This window comes from Pinus tabuliformis, chromosome 7, assembly GCF_031772625.1.
Source record: "Pinus tabuliformis cultivar Carrire ecotype Pingquan chromosome 7, CPIR1, whole genome shotgun sequence".
In the NCBI taxonomy this organism is placed as follows: Eukaryota; Viridiplantae; Streptophyta; class Pinopsida; order Pinales; family Pinaceae; genus Pinus; species Pinus tabuliformis.
In genome coordinates, this window is record NC_142293.1 from 141,863,833 (window position 1) to 141,885,188 (window position 21,356).

The window sequence follows — 21,356 nt, forward strand, 5'->3', positions numbered from 1 at the left end:
GATCAGGTTGCGCCCTCAGGCGCGGAGTGAGAAAGAATTTCAAGAACCCGCATGCCCGCATTGCATTTCGGCATTCGGCAATGGCATAAGCAGCTATATCCTCATCATCGTGAGCTCTCTCTTGCCAAACAAAAGACATTTTGCCCTGCAAGACCATGAAAAAACATTAGAGCGCTAATCGTTGAAATTTGTACGTCCATTTTCTTAAAAACAAATCTTTACGGCGCCAGCGCGACTGTTTTTAAAACAGTCGCGCTGATAATGGCGCACCGTTGTTTTTTCCTTGGGTCAGCGCGGAAGCACACGTGTTTTCCGCGCTGACCCATGAGGTGGTGTGTGTAAAGTTAATTCGATCAGCGCGGACCCGAGCGGGAAATCCGCGCTGACCGAGAGCGCACCAACGCTCAAAGAATTTGCCCAAACGGCCAAATCCCACCGTGGAATTGCTCTCAAAAAGGCTCAAAATGAAACGCAGGGAGAGGAGAACCTACCTGGAACAAGCTGCCGGATGAATGGTGTCTGCACGGGCTGGAAATCGCTCCGTCAACCTTGCAGCTCCTCAACGTTCTTCACAACTCAAAATGGTAACAATGGTAAAAAATGACTTTTACCCCCCTATTTATGGTAAAAAATTCATAATTCACCATAGTTTCTCATCAATGTGGGTTTTTGTCATATTTTCACCATGGATTTAGCACTAATGTCACTGTATTATGCTTTTATGCATGTTTTGCTATATTTTTACACATATCGAACAGGTTTATGCGGGTGGTGTTCTTGTGCAGGTTTCAGTAACCGGCGTGGTCATAACGATTCTTCGTACACTTGGTCCCAAAAAATGTCGTCTTTAAGCTCTTTTCCGACATGAACCAAGAAAAGATGGCCGAGCTTCCTTTCATCTCGTTAAAAGGAACGAGAGGCGGTCATTTTAAAGCTCTTTTTTTCGACCGTTTAACTTAAAAAGATTGCCGGGTGTTTGTCGTTTCACACTCGTTATTGGCTCTAAAACGACGTGCTTCCGACCGCTTTTTTTACTTTTTCGGGTCGCAGTCACCATTCACGAAAAGTACTCCTCTATCATACTAGTCGGGCGGTTCTTTCGAGCATTGTTTTATACTTTTTCGGGCTCAAGAGACACAAATTTACGAAAAAGGACCCCCCTGGAGTCTCCTTTTCCGTTGTCTTTTCAGACTCTCTAAACAGGGAAAGACGCCGAGTTCTTCCTTTGTCAGGCTCGTTAAAACTCAATCGCATCGGACATCGTCGAAATGACGCTTCCCAAGCATATGCTATCCCCGTCAAGCTTGTCATCCAAAAATAACCGGGGTACCTGCCAGAAATGGTGGGGAAAATGAAACTGTAATAATGGTCGTGTCGGCAGTATGGCGCTCTTGAACATGGCACTCGTCTGCATTCGTGTCTGGGTGGGGATTTCTCATCTTGTTTTACACTAGCCTCCATGGATTTGGGTTATCCTATTTGACCTCTCATCTGCTCATTTGCCTTGTCACCATGACCTCTGCTCATTTGATGTCAGATACTGCCGAATCCGCTATTGTGCCGCCGAAATGTTCAAGAGAAGTTGGCCTCTGCAAGATTACCACCTCCCTCTGATGTCTCACAAAAAATATTTTATCCTTCTCTGTCTCGTGTCGATGATGTGGGAAACATTATGGCCCACCTTCGATCAAGGTTACTTCCTGTCGACTTCAGCTCATTATCCAGGAAAGTGACCTAGAGACTCCCTTCAGGTGCCTTAGAGCCTGCATGCCTCAATGGCAGGTTCTTCGTGTTCGACGTGAGGTTTTCATCATTGGCCTCTGATCGGATGATTCTGCGGGTGTTCGACACCAGCTCATTGATTCACACGCCGCGAATTGTACCTATAAGTACCTTGAGGGCCATTGTCATCATTGGTGGTACCTCTCGCGTCTGTTAACAATTTTCATCATTGACTGGTAATCAGACGATGTTCATGCATGTTCGACTTCAGCTCATGTACTCACATGCTTAAACTTGTACTTTGTTCGGGTTGGGATGGAGCGCAAGACCCTGGTTTTTGTCTGTTGCAAACCAGGCTGCGATTTTGTGGATTGTTATTACATGACTCATTGATGGATGGCTGCGCCCATACCTGAGTCTTTGGGATGGCTGCGACCATACCCTCTCATCTTTATGGTCTCTTCAGCTGGGTGGCTGCGTCCATACCACAGACCTTCTTCGTATGTCTTTTGGATGGCTGCGCCCATGCCTGGACTACATGTGATCGAGATATCAGTTGTACATTCATGCAGGTCCTTCCTGGTGGTGTTCCAGTTCGGTAGTTTTGTAAAGCATTTCACCCCTCCTACTCTCTCGGGCTTCATGCTTTAGGGGGCATCTGTTACGTAGTAATTTGTCACTGTCTCCCTGTCAGTCTCCCTACTGTCTCATGAAATCAAATACACCATGCTCATGCTCTCTAAACTGGCCAAATGACCCACTTTGCCAAAGTTTATTGCATCAGCGCGTCTGTTATTAAAATAACCGCGCTGACAGGCGGCTGATAGTGTAACTGATGCGCTGCCAGCGCGGAAGCACACGGGTTTCCCGCGCTGGTCGAATTTTATGCGCCAGCGCATCCTATGAAAGTATTAAGCCGCGCTGACACAGCCTTCTCTGTTACTGTGATGCGCTGTCAGCGCGTCAGTTCAGTGTTACACCCGCGCTGATCCAGTTTGGGCGAATTTGTTCCAACAGCCAGCCTTCCAGATGGTTCCAGACTTGGTTGTTGGCCTTGTGAGTATCGCCCTCCCTTCTATGGCATGTCTGTTCGTCATTTGGAACCACCTTCCTTGAAGATAAGCTTGTCCTCCCACCATTCATGGAGACTCCTTCTCCTATTTAAACCTCCACCATTACCATGAGCAGCTAGTTTGGATAGTGTGGAATTCATAGTGCTTGGATTGCTGCTGCTAGTAGGTAGTTGGTGTGACAAGTGTGGTTTTGCTAGAGGAAGCTTAAGGAAGGTTGTGAGTATTGCTTGTGTGAGAGAGAGCTTTTGTGTTGGGAGAATCTACCTCCAAGGGTGAATGCTTAAGAGACTTGCTGGCTAGACCCTCTAGAGAAGGACTCAGCGTCAGAACTTTGGTTGTACCTTTCTCTGTTATTGATTTAATAATAGATGACTACTGTTATGGTTCCATTCTCGTTTGTCTTTGTAATGGTTAATGTGAATTACATCCTTTCTGACTGATGTATAATTGTTTTTATTAGATTTCACGCTTCTGTTTGTCTTTCTCTTCGTATGTGGAGGTATCTATTCGCGAAGATCGCGGAGGATCGTGACTGGCCAAAGCGAAGGAGCGAGAGAAGCATCTCTTCATAAAACAATAGTGTTGGAATCCAAGTAGGTGTTCATTGCCTCTCTTTTAATTGCAATTAGGAACTTGCACAGTAGCATTGATTGATTGTTGCTAGATCCATTCTAGGCTAGTAGGGATCACCTCTATCCGTAGAGGGGATTTACCTCTCCAACAGTTCTTCCAAAATTCGAATTCCTACAAAAGCACATTAGATCTACACCTCTTACCCACTCTCCTTGTGTCATATTCGCAGCAGTGATGCGAACGGTCTTAGATTCATCACCCACTGCCGCAATACGTCGCCTCCGTTGCGCTGTGATCCCGCCCGTGACTTCCGACCAGGGAAAAGAACCTGTTATCGAATTTCCCTCGGAGCAGTCTTAAAGTGAGTCGCCGTTTCCCTCAGCTACGCTCCCCCCGCCCCTTTAATGCTCCAACGATCTCTTCGTTCGTGGGATTCCATTATAAAATCACTATATAAGTAGCCCCACGTCGCAAAACGCCACACAAAGAAGAGGGGAGAGGGTGCAACACTAGGACTTCCCGAGAGGTCACCCATCCCAATACTACTCTAGCCCAAGCACGCTTAACTGCGGAGTTCTGATGGGATCCGGTGCGTTAACGCTGGTATGATCGCAACCGCAAAGATCTCGCCCCCTCCCCCTCTTCAAGGGACACCGCTGAGCCACGGGCCCCATCCACGGCCCTCGATCTGAAACGGTTCGGTGCAGGGGCCCGCCCTCTTCCCCGACTCGGCGGCGCCTCCCGCCCCGCGGGGAGCCAGCGGAAGAACGGACGGGCGAAAATGAAAAGAAGAGAGAGAAGGAAAAGGCGTAAGTTTCGTGACCACCGATGACGCTGCGTGGAGCTCGCGCGGCCTTTCCGTGAACCCTCCACGGTTCTTCCAAAATTCGAATTCCTACAAAAGCACATACGATCTACACCTCTTACCCACTCTCCTCGTGTCATATTCGCAGTGGTGATGCGAACGGTCCTAGACTCATCACCCACTGCCGCAATACGTTGCCTCCGTTGCACTGTGATCCCGACCGTGACTTCCGACTAAGGAAAAGAACCTGTTATCGAATTTCCCTCGGAGCAGTCTTAAAGCGAGTCGCCGTTTCCCTCAGCTACGCTCTCCTCGCCCCCTTAATGCTCCAACGATCTCTTCATTCGCGGGATTCCATTATAAAATCACTATATAAGTAGCCCCACGTCGCAAAACGCCGCACAAAAAAAAGGGGGACAGTGCAACACTAGGACTTCCCGGAAGGTCACCCATCCCAATACTACTCTAGCACATGCGCGCTTAACTATGGAGTTTTGATGGGATCTGGTGCGTTAACGCTGGTATGATCGCACCCACAAAGATCTTGCCCCCTCCCCCTCTTCAAGGGACACTGCCGAGCCACGGGCCCCATCCACGGCCCTCGATCCGAAACGGTTCGGGGCAGGGGCTCGCCCTCTTCCCCGACTCGGTGGTGCCTCCCGCCCCGCGGGGAGCCAGCGGAAGAACGAACGAGCGAAAATGAAAAGAAGAGAGACAAGGAAAAGGCGTAAGTTTCGCGACCACTGACGACGCTACGTGGAGCTCGCGTGGCCTTTCCGTGAACCCTCCACGGTTCTTCGAAAATTCGAATTCCTACAAAAGCACATACGATCTACACCTCTTACTCACTCTCCTCTTGTCATATTCGCAGCGGTGATGCGAACGGTCCTAGATTCATCGCCCACTGCCGCAATACGTCGCCTCAGTTGTGCTGTGATCCCGCCCGTGACTACCGACCAAGGAAAATAACCTGGTCTCGAATTTTCCTCGGAGCAGTCTTAAAGCGAGTCGCTGTTTCCCTCAGCTACGCTCCCCCCGCCCCCTTAATGATCTAGCGATCTCTTCGTTCGCGGGATTCCATTATAAAATCACTATATAAGTAGCCCCACGTCTCAAAACGCCGCACAAAAAAGAAGGGGGAGGGTGTAACACTAGGACTTCCCGGGAGGTCACCCATCCTAGTACTACTCTAGCCCAAGCGTGCTTAACTGTGGAGTTCTAATGGGATCCGGTGCGTTAACGCTGGTATGATCGCACCCGCAAAGATCTTGCCCCCTCCCCCTCTTCAAGGGACACCGTCGAGCCACGAGCCCCATCCACGGCCCTCGATCCGAAATGGTTCGGCGCAGGGGCTCGCCCTCTTCCCCAACTCGGCGGCGCCTCCCGGCCCGCGGGGAGCCAGCGGAAGAACGGACGAGCGAAAATGAAAAGAAGAGAGAGAAGGAAAAGGATAAGTTGCGGGACCACCGACAACGCTGCGTGGAGCTCGCGCGGCCTTTCCGTGAACCCTCCACGGTTCTTCCAAAATTCGAATTCCTACAAAAGCACATACGATCTACACCTCTTACCCACTCCCCTCGTGTCATATTCACAGCGGTGATGCGAACGGTCCTAGATTCATTGCCCACTGCCGCAATACGTCGCCTCCGTTGCACTGTGATCCCGCCCGTGACTTCCGACCAGGGAAAATAACCTGTTATCGAATTTCCCTCGGAGCAGTCTTAAAGCGAGTCACCGTTTCCCTCTGCGACGCTCCCCCCGCCCCTTTAATGCTCCAGCGATCTCTTCGTTCGCGGGATTCCATTATAAAATCACTATATAAGTAGCCCCACGTCGCAAAACGCCGCACAAAAAAACGGGGGAGGGTGCAACACTAGGACTTCCCGAAAGGTCACCCATCCCAGTACTACCCTAGCCCAAGCGCGCTTAACTGCGGTGTTCTGATGGGATCCGGTGCGTTAACGCTGGTATGATCGCACCCGCAAAGATCTCGCCCCCTCCCCCTCTTCAAGGGACACCGCCGAGCCACGGGCCCAATCCACGACCCTCGATCTGAAACGGTTCGGCGCAGGGGCTCGCCCTCTTCCCCGACTTGGCGGCGCCTCCCGCCCCGCGGGGAGCCAGCGGAAGAACGGACGAGCGAAAATAAAAAGAAGAGAGAGAAGGAAAAGGCGTAAGTTCCGCGACCACCGACAACGCGGCATGGAGCTCGCACGGCCTTTCCGTGAAACCTCCACGGTTCTTCGAAAATTCGAATTCCTCCAAAAGCACATACGATCTACACCTCTTACCCACTCTCCTCGTGTCATATTCGTAGCGGTGATGCGAACGGTCCTAGATTCATCACCCACTGCCGCAATACGTCGCCTCTGTTGCACTGTGATCCCACCCGTGACTTCCGACCAGGGAAAAGAACTTGTTCTCGAATTTCCTTCGTAGCAGTCTTAAAGTGAGTCGCCGTTTCCCTCAGCTACGCTCCCCCCTCTCGAATTTCCCTCGTAGCAGTCTTAAAGCGAGTCGCCGTTTCCCTCAGCTACGCTCCCCCCGCCCCCTTAATGCTCCAGCGATCTCTTCGTTCGCGGGATTCCATTATAAAAACACTATATAAGGAGCCCCACGTCGCAAAACGCCGCACAAAGAAGAGGGGGGAGGGTGCAACACTAGGACTTCCCGGGAGGTCACCCATCCCAGTGCTACTCTAGCCCAAGCGTGCTTAACTGCGAAGTTCTGATGGGATCCGGTGCATTAACGCTGGTATGATCGCACCCGCAAGGATCTCGCCCCCTCCCCCTCTTCAAGGGACACCGCCGAGCCACGGGCCCTCGATCCGAAACGGTTCGGCGCAGGGGCTCGCCCTCTTCCCCGACTTGGCGGCGCCTCCCGCCCCGCGGGGAGCCAGCGGAAGAACGGACGAGCGAGAATGAAAAGAAGAGAGAGAAGAAAAAGGCGTAAGCTCCGCGGCCACCGACGACGCTGCGTGGAGCTCGCGCTGCCTTTCCGTGAACGACCCACGGGTTCCTCCGAAATTCGAGTTCCTACAAAAGTACATATGATTTAAACCTCCTACCCACTCTCCCCGTGTCATCTTCGCTGCGGTGATGCGAACGGTCCTAGATTCATCGCCCGCTGCCGCAATACGTCGCCTCCGTTGCGCTGTGATCCCGCTCGCGACTTCCGACCAGGGAAAAGAACCTGTTCTCGAATTTCCCTCGGAGCAGTCTTAAAGCGAGTCGCCGTTTCCCTCAGCTACGCTCCCCTCGCCCCCTTAATGCTCCAACGATCTCTTCATTCACGGGATTCCATTATAAAATCACTATATAAGTAGCCCCATGTTGCAAAATGCCGCACAAAGAAGAGGGGGGAGGGTGCAACACTAAGACTTCCCGGGAGGTCACCCATCAGTAGCCCAAGCGCGCTTAACTACGAAGTTCTGATGGGATCCGGTGCATTAACGCTAGTATGATCGCACCCGCAAAAATCTTGCCCCCTCCCCCTCTTCATGGGACACCGCCGAGCCACGGGCCCTCGATCTGACACGGTTCGGCGCAGGGGCTCGCCCTCTTCCCCAACTTGGCGGCACCTCCCGCCCCGCAGCGAGCCAGCGGAAGAACGGACGAGCGAAAATGAAAAGAAGAGAGAGAAGGAAAACGCGTAAGTTCTGCGACCACCGACGACGCTGCGTGGAGGTCGCGCGGCCTTTCTGTGAACCCTCCACGGTTCTTCCAAAATTCGAATTCCTACAAAAGCACATACGATCTACACTTCTTACCCACTCTCCTCGTGTCATATTCGCAGCGGTGATGCGAACGGTCCTAGATTCATCGCCCACTGCCGCAATACGTCGCCTCTGTTGCACTGTGATCCCACCCGTGACTTCCGACCAGGGAAAAGAACCTGTTCTCGAATTTCCCTCGGAGCAGTCTTAAAGCGAGTCATCGTTTCCCTCAGCTATGCTCCCCCCGCCCCCTTAATGCTCCAACGATCTCTTCGTTCATGGGATTCCATTATAAAATTACTATATAAGTAGCCCCAAGTCGCAAAACGCTGCACAAAAAAGAGGGGGGAGTGTGCAACACTAGGACTTCCCAGGAGGTCACCCATCCGAGTGCTACTCTAGCCCAAGCGTGCTTAACTGCGTAGTTCTTATGGGATCCGGTGCATTAACGCTGGTATGATCGCACCCGCAAAGATCTCGCCCCCTCCCCCTCTTCAAGGGACACCGCCGAGCCACGGGCCCCATCCACGGCCCTTGATCAGAAACGGTTCGGCGCAGGGGCTCGCCCTCTTCCCCGACTTGGCGACGCCTCCCGCCCCGCGGGGAGCCAGCGGAAGAACCGACGAGCGAAAATGAAATGAAAAGAGAAAAGGAAAAGGCGTAAGTTCCGCGACCACCGACGACGCTGTGTGGAGCTCGCGCGGCCTTTCCGTGAACCCTCCACAGTTCTTCCAAAATTCGAATTCCTACAAAAGCACATACGATCTACACCTCTTACCCACTCTCTTCGTGTCATATTCGCAGCGGTGATGCGAACGGTCCTAGATTCATCGCCCACTGCCGCAATACGTCGCCTCCGTTGCACTGCGATCCCGCCCGTGACTTCCGACCAGGGAAAAGAACCTATTCTCGAATTTCCCTCGGAGCAGTCTTAAAGCGAGTCGTTGTTTCCCTCGGCTACGCTCCCCCCGCCCCCTTAATGCTCCAACGATCTCTTTGTTCACGGGATTCCATTATAAAATCACTATATAAGTAGCCCCACGTCGCAAAACGCCGCACAAAGAAGAGGGGGGAGGGTGAAACACTAGGACTTCCCGTGAGGTCACCCATCCCAGTGCTACTCTAGCCCAAATGCGCTTAACCGCGAAGTTCTGATGGGATCCGGTGAATTAACACTAGTATGATAGCACCCACAAAGATCTCGCCCCCTCCCCCTCTTCAAGGGACACTCCGAGCCACGGGCCCCATCCACGGCCCTCGATCCGAAACGGTTCGGCGCAGGGGCTCGCCCTCTTCCCCGACTTGGCGGCGCCTCCCGCCCCGCGGGGAGCCAGCGGAAGAACGAACGGGTGAAAATGAAAAGAAGAGAGAGAAGGAAAAGGCGTAAGTTCTGCGACCACCGACGACGCTGCGTGGAGCTCGCGCGGCCTTTCCGTGAACCCTCCACGGTTCTTCCAAAATTCGAATTCCTACAAAAGCACGTATGATCTACACCTCTTACCCACTCTCCTTATGTCATATTCGCAGCGGTGATGCGAACAGTCCTAGATTCATCGCCCACTGCCGCAATACGTCGCCTCCGTTGCATTATGATCCCGCCCGTGACTTCCGACCAGGGAAAAGAACCTGTTCTCGAATTTCCCTCGGAGCAGTCTTAAAGCGAGTCGTCGTTTCCCTCTACTACGCTCCCCCCGCCCCCTTAATGCTCCAACGATCTCTTCGTTTATGGGATTCCATTATAAAATCACTATATAAGTAGCCCCACGTCGCAAAACCCCGCACAAAAAAGAGGGGCGAGGGTGCAACACTAGGACTTCCCGGGAGGTCACCCATCCCAGTACTACTCTAGCTCAAGCGCGCTTAACTACGTAGTTCTAATGGGATCCGGTGCGTTAACGCTGGTAAGATCGCACCCGCAAAGATCTCGCCCCCTCCCCCTCTTCAAGGGACACCGCCGAGCCACGGGCCCCATCCACGGACCTCGATCCGAAACGGTTCGGCGCAGGGGCTCGCCCTCTTCCCCGACTTGGCGGCGCCTCCCGCCCCGCGGGGAGCCAGCGGAAGAACAGACGGGCTAAAATGAAAAGAAGAGAGAGAAGGAACATACGTAAGTTCCGCGACCACCGACGACGCTGCGTGGAGCTCGCGTGGCCTTTCCATGAAACCTCCACGGTTCTTCCAAAATTTGAATTCCTAGAAAAGCACATACGATCTACACCTCTTACCCACTCTCTTCGTGTCATATTCACAGCTGTGATGCAAACGGTCCTATATTCATCGCCCACTGCCGCAATACATCGCCTCCGTTGCATTGTGATCCCGCCCGTGACTTCCGACCAGGGAAAAGAACCTGTTCTCGAATTTCGCTCGGAGCAGTCTTAAAGCGAGTCGCTGTTTCCCTCAGGGACGCTCCCCCCGCCCCCTTAATGCTCCACCGATCTCTTCGTTCGCGGGATTCCATTATAAAATCACTATATAAGTAGCCCCACGTCGCAAAACGCCGCACAAAAAAGAGGGGGGAGTGTGCAACACTAGGACTTCCTGGGAGGTCACCCATCCCAGTACTACTCTAGCCCAAGCGCGCTTAACTGCGGAATTCTGATGGGATCCGATGCATTAACACTGGTATGATCGCACCCGCAAAGATCTCGTCCCCTCCCCCTCTTCAAGGGACACCGCCGAGCCACGGGCCCCATCCACGACCCTCGATCCGAAACGGTTCGGTGCAGGGGCTCGCCCTCTTCCCCGACTTGGCGGCGCCTCTCGCCCTGCGGGGAGCCAGCAGAAGAACGGACGGGCGAAAATGAAAAGAAGAGAGAGAAGGAACAGGTGTAAGTTTCGTGACCACCGACGACGCTGCGTGGAGCTTGCGCGGCCTTTCCGTGAACCCTCCACGGTTCTTCCAAAATTCGAATTCCTACAAAAGCACATATGATTTAAACCTCCTACCCACTCTCCCCGTGTCATCTTCGCTGCGGTGATGCGAACGGTCCTAGATTCATCGCCCGCTGCCGCAATACGTCGCCTCCGTTGCGCTGTGATCCCGCTCGCGACTTCCGACCAGGGAAAAGAACCTGTTCTAGAATTTCCCTGGGAGCAGTCTTAAAGCGAGTCTTCGTTTCCCTCGGCTATGCTCCCCTCGCCCCCTTAATGCTCCAGCGATCTCTTCGTTCGCGAGATTCCGTTATAAATCGATATATAAGTGGCCCCACGCCGCAAAACACCGCACAAAAAAGAGGGGCGAGGGTGCAACACTAGGACTTCCCGGGAGGTCACCCATCCCAGTACTACTCTAGCCCAAGTGCGCTTAACAGCGGAGTTCTGATGGGATCCGATGCATTAACGCTGGTATGATCGCACAGGCAAAGATCTCGCCCCCTCCCCCTCTTCAAGGGACACCGCCGAGCCACGGGCCCCATCCACGGCCCTCGATCCGAAACGGTTTGGCGAAGAGGCTCGCCCTCTTCCCCGACTTGGCGACGCCTCCCGCTCCACGGGGAGCCAGCGGAGGAACGGACGAGCGAAAATGAAAAGAAGAGAGAGATGGAAAAGGCGTAAGCTCCGAGACCACCGACGACGCTGCGTGGAGCTCGCGCAGCCTTTCCGTGAACCCTCCACGGTTCTCCCAAAATTCGAATTCCTACAAAAGCACATACGATCTACACCTCTTACCCACACTCGTGTCATATTCGCAACGGTGATGCGAACGGTCCTAGATTCTTCGCCCACTGCCGCGATACGTCGCCTCCGTTGCACTGTGATCCCGCCCGTGACTTCCGACCAGGGAAAAGAACCTGTTCTCGAATTTCCCTCGGAGCAGTCTTAAAGCGAGTCGTCGTTTCCCTCGGCTACGCTCCCCCCGCCCACTTAATGCTCCAGCGATCTCTTCGTTCGCGGGATTCCATTATAAAATCACTATATAAGTAGCCCGACGTCGCAAAACGCCGCACAAAAAAGAGGGGGGAGGGTGCAACACTAGGACTTCCTGGGAGGTCACCCATCCCAGTGCTACTCTAACCCAAGCGCGCTTAACTGCAGAGTTCTGATGGGATCCGGTGCATTAACGCTGGTATGATCGCACCCGCAAATATCTCGCCCCCTCCCCCTCTTCAAGGGACACCACCGAGCCACGGGCCCCATCCACGACCCTCGATCCGAAACGGTTCGGCGCAGGGGCTCGCCCTCTTCCCCGACTTGGTGGCGCCGCCCGCCCCGTGGGGAGCCAGTGGAAGAACGGACGAGCGAAAATGAAAAGAAGAGAGAGAAGGAAAAGGCGTAAGTTCCGCGACCACCGACGACACTGCGTGGAGCTCGCGCGGCCTTTACGTGAACCCTCCACGGTTCTTCCAAAATTCGAATTCCTACAAAAGCACATACGATCTACTCCTCTTACCCACTCTCCTCGTGTCATATTCGCAGCGGTGATGCGAACGGTCCTAGATTCATCGCCCACTGCCGCAATACGTCGCCTCCGTTGCATTCTGATCCCGCCCGTGACTTCCGACCAGGGAAAAGAACCTGTTCTCGAATTTCCCTCGGAGCAGTCTTAAAGCGAGTCGTCGTTTCCCTCGGCTACGCTCCCCCCGCCCCCTTAATGCTCCAGCGATCTCTTCGTTCGCGGGATTCCATTATAAAATCACTATATAAGTAGCCCCACGTCGCAAAACGCCGCACAAAAAAGAGGGGGGAGGGTGCAACACTAGGACTTTCCGAGAGGTCACCCATCCCAGTTCTACTCAAGCCCAAGCACGCTTAACTGCGGAGTTTTGATGTGATCCGGTGCATTAACGCTGGTATGATCGCACCCGCAAAGATCTTGTCCCCTCCCCCTCTTCAAGGGACACCGCCGAGCCACGGGCCCCATCCACGGCCCTCGATCCGAAACGGTTCAGCGCAGGGGCTCGCCCTCTTCCCCGACTTGGCGGCGCCTCCCGCCCTGCGGGGAGCCAGTGGAAGAACGGACGAGCGAAAATGAAAAGAAGAGAGAGAAGGAAAAGGCGTAAGTTCCGCGACCACCGACGACGCTGCGTGGAGCTCGCGCGGCCTTTCCGTGAACCCTCCACGGTTCTTCCAAAATTCGAATTCCTACAAAAGCACATACGATCTACACCTCTTACCCACTCTCCTCGTGTCATATTCGCAGCGGTGATGCGAACGATCCTAGATTCATCGACCACTGCCGCAATACATCGCCTCCGTTGCACTGTGATCCCACCCGTGACTTCCGACCAGGGAAAAGAACCTGTTCTCGGATTTTCCTCGGACCAATCTTAAAGCAAGTCTCCGTTTCCCTCGGCTACGCTCCCCCCACCCCCTTAATGCTCCAGCGATCTTTTCGTTCGCGAGATTCCATTATAAAATCACTATATAAGTAGCCCGACGTCGCAAAACGCCGCACAAAAAAGGGGGGAGGGTGCAACACTAGGAATTCTTAGGAGGTCACCCATCCCAGTACTACTCTAGACCAAGCGCGCTTAACTGCGCAGTTCTGATGGGATCCGGTGCATTAACGCTGGTATGATCGCACCCACAAAGATCTCGCCCCCTCCCCCTCTTCAAGGGAGACCGCCGAGCCACGGGCCCCATCCACGGCCCTCGATCCGAAACGGTTCAGCGCAGGGGATCACCCTCTTCCCTGACTCGGCGGCGCCTCCCGCCCCGCGGGGAGCCAGCGGAAGAACGGACGAGCGAAAATGAAAAGAAGAGAGAGAAGGAAAAGGCGTAAGCTCCGCGGCCACCGACGACGCTGCGTGGAGCTCGCGCTGCCTTTCCGTGAACGACCCACGGGTTCCTCCGAAATTCGAGTTCCTACAAAAGTACATATGATTTAAACCTCCTACCCACTCTCCCCGTGTCATCTTCGCTGCGGTGATGCGAACGGTCCTAGATTCATCGACCACTGCCGCAATACATCGCCTCCGTTGCACTGTGATCCCGCCCGTGACTTTCGACCAGGGAAAAGAACCTGTTCTCGAATTTCCCTCGGAGAAGTCTTAAAGCGAGTCGTCGTTTCCCTTGGCTACGCTCCCCCCGCCCCCTTAATGCTCCAGCGATCTCTTCGTTCGCGAGATTCCATTATAAAATCACTATATAAGTAGCCCGACGTCGCAAAACGCCGCACAAAAAAAGGGGGGAGGGTGCAATACTAGGACTTCCCGGGAGGTCACCCATCCCAGTACTACTCTAGAGCAAGTGCGCTTAACTGCGCAGTTCTAATGGGATCCGGTGCATTAACGCTGGTATGATCACACCCGCAATGATCTTGTCCCCTCCCCCTCTTCAAGGGACACCGCCGAGCCACGGGCCCCATCCACGGCCCTCGATCCGAAATGGTTCGCCACAGGGGCTCACCCTCTTCCCCGACTCGGCGGCGCCTCCCGCCCCGCGGGGAGCCAGCGGAAGAACGGACGAGCGAAAATGAAAAGAAGAGAGAGAAGGAAAAGGCGTAAGTTCCGCGACCACCGACGACGCTGCGTGGAGCTCCCGTAACCTTTCCGTGAACCCTCCACAGTTCTTCCAAAATTCGAATTCCTACAAAAGCACATACGATCTACACCTCTTACCCACTCTCCTCGTGTCATATCCACAGCGGTGATGCGAATGGTCCTAGATTCATCGCCCACTGTCAAAATACATCGCCTCCGTTGCACTCTGATCCCACCCGTGACTTCCGACCAGGGAAAAGAACCTGTTATCGAATTTCCCTCGGAGCAGTCTTAAAGCGAGTCGCTGTTTCCCTCAGCGACGCTCCCCCTGCCCCCTTAATGCTCCAGCGATTTCTTCGTTCGCGGGATTCCATTATAAAATCACTATATAAGTAGCCCCACGTCGCAAAACGCCGCACAAAAAAAGGGGGGAGGGTGCAACACTAGGACTTCCCGGAAGGTCACCCATCCCAGTACTACTCTAGCCCAAGCACGCTTAACTGCGGAGTTCTGATGGGATCCGGTGCGTTAACGTTGGTATGATCGCACCTGCAAAGATCTCGCCCCCTCCCCCTCTTCAAGGGACGCCGCCGAGCCACGGGCCCCATCCACGGCCCTCGATCCGAAACGGTTCGGCGCAGGGGCTCGCCCTCTTCCTCGACTCGGCGGCGCCTCCCGCCCCGCGGGGAGCCATCGGAAGAACGGACGAGCAAAAATGAAAAGAAGAGAGAGAAGGAAAAGGCGTAAGTTCCGCGACCACCGAGGACGCTGTGTGGAGCTCGCGCGGCCTTTACGTGATCCCTCCATGGTTCTTCAAAAATTCGAATTCCTACAAAAGCACATACGATCTACACCTCTTACCCACTCTCCTCGTGTCATATTCGCAGTGGTGATGCGAACGGTCCTAGATTCATCGCCCACTGCCGCAATACGTTGCCTCCGTTGCGCTGTGATCCCGCCCGTGACTTCCACCTAGGGAAAAGAACCTGGTCTCGAATTTCCCTCGGAGCAGTCTTAAAGCGAGTCGCCGTTTCCCTCAGCTACGCTCCCCCCGCCCCCTTAATGCTCCTGTGATCTCTTCGTTCGCGGGATTCCATTATAAAATCACTATATAAGTAACCCCACGTCGCAAAACGCCACACACAAAAGAGGGGGGAGGGTGCAACAGTAGGACTTCTCGGGAGGTCACCTGTGAGGAACTTGGATACGGGCGCGTTCAGGCGCCGGGCGAAGTCACCGTGCACAGGCGCACGGGCAGGCGTGAACGCACGGGCGGGCGCAGGCTGCACGACCGGCGGGCGGGTCTGCACGACAGGCAGGCGAGGCTACACGGCGGGCGGGCAAGGCTGCACGGTGGGCGGGTCTGCACGACAGGCGGGCGGGTCTGCACGACGGGCGGGTGAGCGCACACGGGCGAGTGAGCGCATACGGAAATGCGAGGAAACCGTGCACGACAATGCGACGATAAGTGCAACACTTAGAAATTCGACTAGGTGTTGGGCGAACTTATATGCGACGGATTAAAGGATGAAAGCTGACTTGTTTAATTGTGCATATGGGCATGTATGATGGGTTTATGGGGTTGGCCATGGGGCTGCACACCCCATGTAAAACCCATGTACATTGCATATATATATGACATGTGAGGAGGCTCATTTGAACATAAGTCTTTCGCTCATATACCTTCGTAAGGCAAAGAGGAGTGCACAGTTTGGTTAAGGAAATGCGCATACCTCATGTGCATTAGACTTGGGAAGTTGTGCAGGTTTTGTCTTATGTAATGGTTGGCAAAGAGTGCCATGTGTGAGTGGATTCTTGTACACGGTTTTATGCAGGAGTTGGCAAAGGGTCTTGGGTGGCTCGGGTGAGCACCTCCCTTCATGCAAGGGTGCAGAACATGTTGTAAAAGGCAGGTGGCCTGTCTTTTGTAAAAATTGGTTAAGTGTGAGACTTGGTTCAGCGAAAACACACTTGTTGTAAAAATCTGATATTCTTAATAAAATTGTTGGGCAGACTTTTAGGGAGTTGCCCCTCCCTTTATACTTGTTTGCAATTGTTGATGTTCTCGGTTAATTGCATATGGATAATGAATGAGTATGGGCTTCATTAAAGTATAAAGGATAATGCTTTTACTTGGTTGCGAAACACAAACTAAGTATGTTAATGTTGGAGTAGGCGTAGTCCACGAATGTTAGTATTGTTAAAAAGAAAGCGTTCGGTGGTGCGCACCTCGCTACAAGCGGTTGGAAGAGTACCGCAGGTGTAGGGGTGTGACAGTTGGTATCAGAGCTCGGTCGGAGCGGGTGACAAGTGAAGCAGGTGCAGATAAGGTTATGGAGAACAGTCTGGGTTTCATAGACTTGATGGTTTATGGCAAGGCCATTCAAGCTCTGGTAGACACATGTGCTACACATAACTTTATGACAACACGGTTAGCAAAAGAGACTGGGTTGGAGGTCAAGGCAGTGAACTCTAGAGCTAAGGTGGCAGGTTTGGTACACGATGTACCTGTGCAGATGAAAGAATGGAAGGGTCAGTTGGACTTCATAGTGATGGAGATGAATGACTTCGATGTGATACTTGGACAAGAATTCTTGAAGGGCAACAAGGCTATTGTTGTCCCCTTCTGTGATGAAGATGTTGCAAACACGACTATGATGGAGAATGAACTTGAGGTTGATCAAGTTGAACCAGGGTCGTGCAGTTTGTCAACATGGATGGATGAGGTCACTCACAGGGAGGAGCCTCATGATGATGAAGTAAGTATTGATACTTGTGTTTCATTTGGGCATTTGGAAGATGGACCGTGTGCAGGGAAGGGCAAAGCTAGTTTGCCAAGGCAAGAGGACATCTCACCATGGATGACTATGATGGAACCTTGTATGGAAGAGCACGGATTGTCAGTTGTTGGAAAGCTTGTTGGGGTTACTTGTGATCTTATGATGAAAGGTGCAAGGACCCGGGACAAGGGTGGAACTTGATGATCATTATGGAGGATTGGGTCATGCTTTAGCCACATGAAGAATTGGCTAAGTGCCTGGCATGACTCATGGACAGGTTGAGGAGGGCACACACTTGTGATGTTTTGGGTGGACTTCTCATGGCCGAGACCAAGGGCAAGTCTTGGTGGACACTTTGGTGGAGGAGCTATGGTGAAGGAACTCATGACATGATGATGATGAGATGGTTGGGTGACCGAGTTCACTAGACCGGAAGTTGAAGACTTGGATGGGATGGCCAGATGTTGTGATGTGTCTACTTGGTTGGACTACATGGGAAACTTAGTCATGGACATCAGGTTGGAGACTTGAAGATATGGAGCATGGCAGACCTATGCAAGGACATTGTGTGGAAGCACTTGTAGAGATGTCAAGGGACATCCAAAGAGGAGTGCTAGGGCAAGAACGTTATGCAGGAGGACTTGCTAGTGTGACATGGAGACTTGAGGATGGCACATTGCAGATGATGAAGAGGACTTCATGGACCTGAATGGGGCACATCAAGAGTTGATAAGATTGGAGACTTGAGGATGACACATTGCAGATGATGAAGAGGACTTCATGGACCTGAATGGGGCACATCAAGAGTTGATAAGATTGGAAACTTGAGGATGGCACATTGCAGATGATGAAGAGGCTTCATGGACCTGAATGGGGCACATCGAGAGTTGGTTTGAGGAGATGGTCTCTTCACATGGAGGAGACACACATATGGACAACATGTTGCAGATGAGATGGATGGAGTTTCCATGGACCTGAGCATGGATTATGGAGATACATACTTTGGTATGAGGAGCTTCGTGGCAATGGTCACTAGGCCGAGACATAGTGGAGAAGAGTCTCTACATATGTTGCAGGGATGTTTGCCTTGTGTGGAAAGGTCGACATCGTGGATGATGATGATCTTGATGGATGGCTACCGAGATGGTATGTTGTCGAGGACGACAACGATTTCAGGTGGAGGAGGATGTAAGAACCTTGGATACGGGCGCGTTCGGGCGCTGGGCGAAGTCACCGTGCACGGGCGCACGGGCAGGCGCGGGCGCACGGGCGAGCGCGGGCTGCACGACCGGCGGGCGGGTCTGCACGACAGGCGGGCGGGCGAGGCTGCACGGCGGGCGGGTCTGCACGACGGGCGGGTGAGCGCACACGGGCGGGTGAGCGCACACGGAAATGCGACGAAACCGTGCACGACAATGCGACGATAAGTGCAACACTTAGAAATTCGACTAAGTGTTGGGCGAACTTATATGCGACGGATTAAAGGATGAAAGCCGACTTGTTTAATGGTGCATATGGGCATGTATGATGGGTTTATGGGGTCGGCCATGGGGCTGCACACCCCATGTAAAACCCATGTACATTGCATATATATATGACATGTGAGGAGGCTCATTTGAACATAAGTCTTTCGCTCATATACCTTCGTAAGGCAAAGAGGAGTGCGCAGTTTGGTTAAGGAAATGCGCATACCTCATGCGCATTAGACTTGGGAAGTTGTGCAGGTTTTGTCTTATGTAATGGTTGGCAAAGAGTGCCATGTGTGAGTGGATTCTTGTACACGGTTTTATGCAGGACTTGGCTAAGGGATCTTGGGTGGCTCGGGTGAGCACCTCCCTTCGTGCAAGGGTGCAGAACATGTTGTAAAAGGCAGGTGGCCTGTCTTTTGTAAAAATTGGTTAAGTGTGAGACTTGGTTCAACCAAGACACACTTGTTGTAAAAATCTGATATTCTTAATAAAATTGTTGGGCAGAATTTTAGGGAGTGTTACGCAGTAATTTGTCACTGTCTCCCTGTCAGTCTCCCTACTGTGTCATGAAATCAAATGCACCATGCTCATGCTCTCTAAGCTGGCCAAATGACCCACTTTGCCAAAGTTTATTGCATCAGCACGTCTGTTATTAAAATAACCGCGCTGACAGGCAGCTGATAGTCTAACCGATGCGCTGCCAGGGCGGAAGCACACGGGTTTCCTGCGCTGGTCGAATTTTATGCGCTAGAGCATCCTATAAAAGTATTAAGCCGCACTGACACAGCCTTCTCTGTTACTGTGATGCGCTGTCAGCGCGTTAGTTCAGTGTTACACCCGCGCTGATCCAGTTTGGGCGAATTTGTTCCAACAGCCAGCCTTTCAGATGGTTCCAAACTTGGTTGTTGGCCTTGTGAGTATCGCCCTCCCTTCTATGGCATGTTTGTTCATCATTTGGAATCACCTTCCTTGAAGATAAGCTTGTCCTCCCACCATTCAAGGAGACTCCTTCTCCTATTTAAACCTCCACCATTACCATGAGCAGCTAGTTTGGATAGTGTGGAATTCATAGTGCTTGGATTACTGCTGCTAGTAGGTAGTGGGTGTGACAAGTGTGGTTTTGCTAGAGAAAGCTTAAGGAAGGTTTTTGAGTATTGCTTGTGTGAGAGAGAGCTTTTGTGTTGGGAGAATCTACCTCCAAGGGTGAATGCTTAAGAGACTTGCTGGCTGGACCCTCAAGAGAAGGACTCAGCGTCAGAACTTTGGTTGTACCTTTCTCTGTTATTGATTTAATAATAGATGACTACTGTTATGGTTCCATTCTCATTTGTCTTTGCAATGGTTAATGTGAATTACATCCTTTCTGACTGATGTATAATTGATTTTATTAGATTTCACGCTTGTGTTTGTCTTTCTCTTCGTGTGTGCAGGTATCTATTCACGAAGATCGTGGAAGATTGTGACCGGCCGGAGCGAAGGAGCGAGAGCGGCATCTATTCATCAAACAACAGCGTTGGAATCCAAGTAGGTGTTCATTGCATCTCTTTTAATTGCAATTAGGAACTTGCACAGTAGCATTGATTGATTGTTGCTAGTCCCATTCTGGGCTAGTAGGGATCGCCTCTATCCGTAGAGGGGATTTACCTCTCCAACAATTTGGCGACTCCGCTGGGGAGCTGACTTTTGTCTCTTGTGTCCATTTTTGTGTTTGAGTTTGATCGTTATCTCTTTTCAAAATTGGAGATTAGTTCTCTGCTTTTAGACTTCCTAGTTCAGTCTGGGAGGTGTATAAATTGTTTAAAGGGTTATGGCCTTGGTTTGGGAGTTTTTGGCTTGATTTTGCCTCTTTTTTAGCCTCAGCGCGGTTTATATCAAAACAGTTGCGCTGACAGCGCTTAGCTGTTTCTTTAAACCTGTTGTCATCGCGCTTGTACGTGAAACAGTCGCGACGGTTCTGAAATCGAACCAGCGCGCTTAAGCCGTGTCCTTCCACGCTGGCAGCGCCAAGTTGCTACGCGTGACCTCTTGTCAGCGCATAGTTGCTGAGCGCTACCCACGCTGATCCTGTAAAATTGAATTTGTTTCAATTTTACCTCCTAAGCCCGTTGGTTTGACTATCTCCAACTTTTTTACTTGGTTTATGACTTGATTTTATTGTTTGAATTGTTACACACTTGCTTGCAAAGTCTTGTCGGACGAATTTCGTTTTTGTGCCCCGTGACCTAGTGCCATCATCCAGTTTCCACTGGACTGACCTTGTTTTATTCACTTGTTCACAAAAGTTCGTTGCTGCTTGCCTTTGCTATTGCGGAAACCTTCCTCTTTTTGCTTTCTTTGCTTGTTTGATTGAGGTGATTGTTGTTGAACCAATCCTTGGATTGTTTCACTACCCAGGCCCAGATCATAGTTGCTAGGGTTCAATCAGCGCTTTTCGCGCTTGTTGTGCTTTTCATTGAGTGATTTTACTTCTTTTTGCTCGGTGTTGCTGTCTCTCAAAATTCATTTTAAAGTGCATAGTGCCATTGAAAAAGAAATCAAACTAGCATCTTTTACATTCAATAGTTAATGAAAAGAAGAGCATTTTATTGATTTGTGTTCTTAAATGAAAATTTCTTTTCTTTGTCATTAGCTACATTAGATCGTTTGATTGTTTGAGTTCATTTTGTTTGATTGAAAGCTCTTAACCCTCTCATAGTTAGAATTCATCGAACGAAATGGTATTCTTTGGCATGTAGTTTGCATCTAGGAAATTGTGAGAGATCACACGATAAGGCCTGAAACCGAAATTTAATTC

General features: G+C 51.9%; 5 non-coding genes and 10 pseudogenes across 5 annotated transcripts; all 15 read right to left on the reverse strand.

Moving 5' to 3' along the window:
* Positions 1 to 3,866: 3,866 nt before the first annotated feature.
* LOC149246161 (5S ribosomal RNA) lies at positions 3,867 to 3,985 on the reverse strand. Its single transcript, XR_016267519.1, has one exon. It is a non-coding gene; the product is annotated as a 5S ribosomal RNA (ribosomal RNA).
* Positions 3,986 to 4,589: 604 nt separating this feature from the next.
* On the reverse strand, positions 4,590 to 4,708 carry LOC149246162 (5S ribosomal RNA; annotated as a pseudogene).
* A 605-nt stretch (positions 4,709 to 5,313) lies between these two features.
* Positions 5,314 to 5,432, reverse strand: LOC149246163 (5S ribosomal RNA). The gene has a single exon (XR_016267527.1). It is a non-coding gene; the product is annotated as a 5S ribosomal RNA (ribosomal RNA).
* Positions 5,433 to 6,035: 603 nt separating this feature from the next.
* On the reverse strand, positions 6,036 to 6,154 carry LOC149246164 (5S ribosomal RNA). Its single transcript, XR_016267457.1, has one exon. It is a non-coding gene; the product is annotated as a 5S ribosomal RNA (ribosomal RNA).
* Positions 6,155 to 6,822: 668 nt separating this feature from the next.
* LOC149246165 (5S ribosomal RNA) lies at positions 6,823 to 6,941 on the reverse strand. The gene has a single exon (XR_016267505.1). It is a non-coding gene; the product is annotated as a 5S ribosomal RNA (ribosomal RNA).
* Positions 6,942 to 8,237: 1,296 nt separating this feature from the next.
* LOC149246166 (5S ribosomal RNA) lies at positions 8,238 to 8,356 on the reverse strand (annotated as a pseudogene).
* A 605-nt stretch (positions 8,357 to 8,961) lies between these two features.
* LOC149246167 (5S ribosomal RNA) lies at positions 8,962 to 9,080 on the reverse strand (annotated as a pseudogene).
* A 604-nt stretch (positions 9,081 to 9,684) lies between these two features.
* Positions 9,685 to 9,803, reverse strand: LOC149246168 (5S ribosomal RNA; annotated as a pseudogene).
* A 605-nt stretch (positions 9,804 to 10,408) lies between these two features.
* Positions 10,409 to 10,527, reverse strand: LOC149246169 (5S ribosomal RNA; annotated as a pseudogene).
* Positions 10,528 to 11,131: 604 nt separating this feature from the next.
* On the reverse strand, positions 11,132 to 11,250 carry LOC149246170 (5S ribosomal RNA; annotated as a pseudogene).
* A 602-nt stretch (positions 11,251 to 11,852) lies between these two features.
* LOC149246171 (5S ribosomal RNA) lies at positions 11,853 to 11,971 on the reverse strand (annotated as a pseudogene).
* A 605-nt stretch (positions 11,972 to 12,576) lies between these two features.
* LOC149246172 (5S ribosomal RNA) lies at positions 12,577 to 12,695 on the reverse strand (annotated as a pseudogene).
* Positions 12,696 to 13,298: 603 nt separating this feature from the next.
* LOC149246173 (5S ribosomal RNA) lies at positions 13,299 to 13,417 on the reverse strand (annotated as a pseudogene).
* Positions 13,418 to 14,022: 605 nt separating this feature from the next.
* Positions 14,023 to 14,141, reverse strand: LOC149246174 (5S ribosomal RNA; annotated as a pseudogene).
* Positions 14,142 to 14,745: 604 nt separating this feature from the next.
* On the reverse strand, positions 14,746 to 14,864 carry LOC149246175 (5S ribosomal RNA). Its single transcript, XR_016267547.1, has one exon. It is a non-coding gene; the product is annotated as a 5S ribosomal RNA (ribosomal RNA).
* Positions 14,865 to 21,356: the final 6,492 nt, after the last annotated feature.